The 4,382-nt window shown below is 41.6% G+C and overlaps 1 non-coding gene across 1 annotated transcript; it reads left to right on the top strand.

Annotated features, from left to right (window-relative positions):
* Nucleotides 1-1,720: 1,720 nt before the first annotated feature.
* On the top strand, nucleotides 1,721-1,793 carry trnak-uuu (transfer RNA lysine (anticodon UUU)). The gene has a single exon. It is a non-coding gene; the product is annotated as a tRNA-Lys (tRNA).
* Nucleotides 1,794-4,382: the final 2,589 nt, after the last annotated feature.

The following is a 4,382-nucleotide window of genomic DNA, read 5'->3' as shown; positions in this document are numbered from 1 at the left end:
CAAACAGCTCATCTCTGGTGATGTTAACTTCTAGATTTCATGCATGTTAGCTCCATGTTGGTTGTTGGTGCACTAGTCAACTCAAGAGACTGTGATCCGTGTTTGATGGAAGATGGATAAAATTACCTTTTTACTGGCACTTGAAAACATTATGTGAAAACATAATGTGGCCATGCAGACGGATTTTTTTCAGTGGTCCAATTCAAAGCACGTCAAGCCATTACATGTTTTACCACAGTTTCTTCTTTTATTCAGTGATATTTATATCTCCTTGAGGGAGTCATTCCAAAAGGATTAATAAAGATAAGTCTAAGTATATCTCAGAAAACAATCCAAAAAAACCTGAACATCTTCCAGGGATGTAGCTCAGTGGTCATTTATACCTCAGGCTATCAGACAGCCCAACAAGCACTTTAAATGTACATGTTTTACAGTTTCACTGTATTTACTATGTACTGTAGTGTAGTATATGGCATCACACTCCAGTTTGTTATTTACCTGTACTGTAGTGCAGTATATTTATTTTGTAATGCTCCAGTTTTTATGGGTCTTTTATATATAATTATATGCCTCTTAAAGCAGGTATGAGTACTGTAGTTTCCGTATTTATGGATGAAAATCAACATGTCTTGCAATTAAGTTTACTCTTCAGCAGGTGGAGACATTTCACTTCAGACACTTGCAGCAACAGCTGCTTTGTTAAATATCAACAGACTGGAAATAGACTTAATGCTGATACAAACCGTAGTAATTAGCAGAGAATGGTTTCGATCCATCGACGTCTGGGTTATGGGCCCAGCACGCTTCCGCTGCGCCACTCTGCTCTGGTAAACTGAGTCAACCAAGGTTCCAACAATTTGACCTTAGGTCGCTGGTTCAAATCTGGCTCGAAGGAGCAGTATTTTCCAGAGTTTTCCTTCGGGGTTCTATAAAGTATTTCTGATTCTGATGTAGAGATGGACAGGCGACCCAAAAGCATAATACTTCTTGCCGAGACAAAAAAAAGAGGTGGGGGAGGTAGAGTTAAAGAACCTTTTTTCAGGACACCCACATTTTGTCACTCAATATGGCAGAAATCCTGCAAACAGCTACGATGACCGTTTATCTGTGTGGATTTTAAAATCTATCTGTCAACCCCAACTTGCCCGTATTGGATGGAATGATGTCAATTTGCGCTTTTCATCTGTTATACATAACAACCTGGATGCAACAAAGAACCCTTTTCTCCTGTTTTGTACACAACCCAAAGTTTTACAAAACAAAAGATAACTTTTACCAAAACCCTTTAGTTAAATCACAGTCAGTAACTTTACATGTGTTGACAATAAAGATGCTCACAAAACGCTGTTCTTTCAATTGTGTTTCTCGTGCACATTCATGTCCTCTTAAATACAAAAAACTGCTCTGTTCTTTATTCCCAATATCATGTTTTAGATGTTAGTTCCAAATGAAAACAACTGTGGTCAGAAGTGGGATTTGATCCCACACCTCCAGTGGAGACTGCGACCTGAACGCAGCGCCTTGGACCGCTCAGCCATCCTGACTGCTCCAGCAGATTTTCAGTAGGACCTGTCTCTGGGTCCTGAAAATTGGGTCAACAATTTGCAATTATCTTTAAAGTTATGATATATAACTTCTATAACAAAGGTTTGGACACAGTGACCACGTACTTCATTTTGTAGTTCAGGAGATTGTTTTTCCACAGGTGGCAGATTTAGAAGCCTGGGTAGCTCAGTCGGTAGAGCATCAGACTTTTAATCTGAGGGTCCAGGGTTCAAGTCCCTGTTCAGGCTTAGAGTTGCTTCCCAATCACTTGTGTTCCATGCACAAATCTTTAAAAAGAATTGTGGCTGTTTTTCAAGCAGGTTTGGGTCATAACAATGTTGCTGGTAAGTCTAAATGAACAACGGCCAACCTACATCCATCTTGCTAGCACCCAAATCTCTGTACTCATCTCCCTGCTTGGATAGAAGGTCATCTGGTGCATTTTTCCTGTCACGAGGGCTAAGTGTTGTGGTCTGCTGCATTCCCCAACCTGTGTCGTGTCTTCTCTATCTTCTGTGTGTCTTGTCTGTCTTGCCGTGAGGGCGTTCCAGGGGATCTAGAGGCGTGGCTTTCCATCTACGTTCCGTCATCCACTCAGCTGTTCCTCATCACTCATCACCCACTGCAATACATAAACCCGGGCTGACCGCCTCTTCAGCGCCAGATCATTACATGCACTATTGTGGTAACTTGGCTCCTAGTCATTTGCGCTCGTGTTGTTGTTTCTTGTTGTATTCTAGTAATAACTTTCTTTTTGGTTCTTATTTTATTTTTTTCTAATTCTACACCAGGGGCCTGTTGCACGAAAGTAGAATAAAGATATCCAGGATAAATGAATAAGCGCAGCTTGACTTAGTGTGATCTGCTCATCGCGGCTTAATCGGTTGCACGTTTGCCGAGCCAGGATGAACAGGTGGAGCTATGTCAAGCCAGGTGTAGATAGCTGGGATAAGTGCACGTTCACGGCTTTCTCAAATAGACCACGGTATCGATCACAGATTTACTGATGCAGAGATGAGAAGACGCATGCGCCAAATGTTTCACCCACTGAGCAGCAGCTTCTAATGGAAAGTAACGAGGAGGGAAAAATATGCAAAAAGGGAAATATGGCTCTTATCAAACGGAGAAAAAAAGCCCAACATAGCGGACCCGACTGAATGTGTGGGGGTTTAAAAATATAGCCTTTGCCTCAAAAGAGAGCAGAGGGAACTAATGTTCCTCGGGAAATGGACCAAGGACTATAAGCTTAATTTCAAACCTTTATTCACAACGTGAGAACATGTTTTACAACCATGCACAAATCTCTATAAAATATTCCTAATTCTTTGTACAATTAATGTTCATACAGAACAATCAGAAAGGGACAACAACTAGAAAAAAAGTAAGTGACTTCAATACACGCTGTGAGCATATGTAAAACAATATTCATGTCTTTTTATTCTTCTGACAAGTGACCACACCAAAATAAAAAGATTAAGAAGCATTTTGGTGTTCCCAGTGTGATGAATGTAAACTACACTACATACGTGCTGTATATAGGCCACGTTATTATACCGGTGATGTGAGACTTATTAGGAAGGTTATGAAACCAATGTAAGCTAGCATAAAAAAACACTAGGCCTACATATTAAGGAGTAACACAAACTGTCCTTTATTAGAGAAGGACAAGCGACAAGAAAATGAATCATGAATGTATTGGTCTCTGACCAGTCTGCCATTATTATCATCTGGGAATATCGCTACATTAATATCGTCACACTTAATCTCCGGAGCGCGTCCTGTATAAACCTGAAGCTGAGACCACGGACGCTGCGCTGCTCATCTCTACTTTTACAGAGAGAGTGGACACTGACGTGACTCGCAGGTCACCCGGCAGGCAGCGGCCACCAACCAGCGGCCGCACGCCAGGCAGCCTCAACACACTACTGTTCCACCGGGAAAAGTCCCACTCTGCATCTGGGTGCCAGTGCAACCATTTCTAACATCTAAACAACTGTAGTAGGGTTTAAATCAAACTCAATAGTGACAAGTAGGCTAATGCATTTTAATAAAAATAAAGCAGAACACATGCATAAGACAACGCAATAACTGTTAAACACGTTTATTTCGGATCAGACGGCAGCTGATTTGACACATGAGACTCCAGGATTAATCTTAGCCCGGCTGTTAGCCTGCTCTGGACCAGGCTAGCCGCAAAGAATAAATCTCCATGGTTACTTGGCTGGGCTTAATTCAATCTGGTTTCGTGCAACCGAGTCCAAGCTATATTCCTCCAGGATAACTTGAATATCCCGGCTTAATCCCTTATCCTAGTTTCGTGCAACAAGCCCCTGCAGTCAGAGAAAGATGCTTTTATTGTTTAATTTGGAGATATTCCCTCACCCAAGAGGGAGGGAGCGGTTTATGTAAAGGTAAATGTCAGACAAAAACAAGCAGTGTTAAAAAAAAAGTACTGAGGTAGTAAATATTAACAGCTAAATGTACTTTAAGTATCAAAGTAATATGTGACACGGAGGCCCCTTGGAGAGATACCTGCTGAACAGTTGCTGATCTTCAGCTCATTAGATGGTCAGTTAGCTCCATCTAGTGGACAGATAGTAGAACTCCATCATCTGATGAAACTCAGTACACAGAGACCTCAAACTGTCTGACAACAACAGGAAGGTGACAAATGTGAAGGAGGATCAGTCATTCCTGGAGTCTGAACTGGTCTGAAGATGGTTACTCTGTCTGTCACAATAAGAGAAGAACAGTCCTCACTTCCTGTTCTGTCTCTAACAGAGTAGCAGTGTATGTGGACGTTCCTGCTGGCTCTCTGTCCTTCTACACAGTCTCCT

Source organism: Etheostoma spectabile, unplaced genomic scaffold (genome assembly GCF_008692095.1).
Source record: "Etheostoma spectabile isolate EspeVRDwgs_2016 unplaced genomic scaffold, UIUC_Espe_1.0 scaffold00019277, whole genome shotgun sequence".
In the NCBI taxonomy this organism is placed as follows: Eukaryota; Metazoa; Chordata; class Actinopteri; order Perciformes; family Percidae; genus Etheostoma; species Etheostoma spectabile.
Note: the sequence above shows the minus strand (reverse complement) of the source record. Positions and strands in the feature narration are given on the sequence as shown.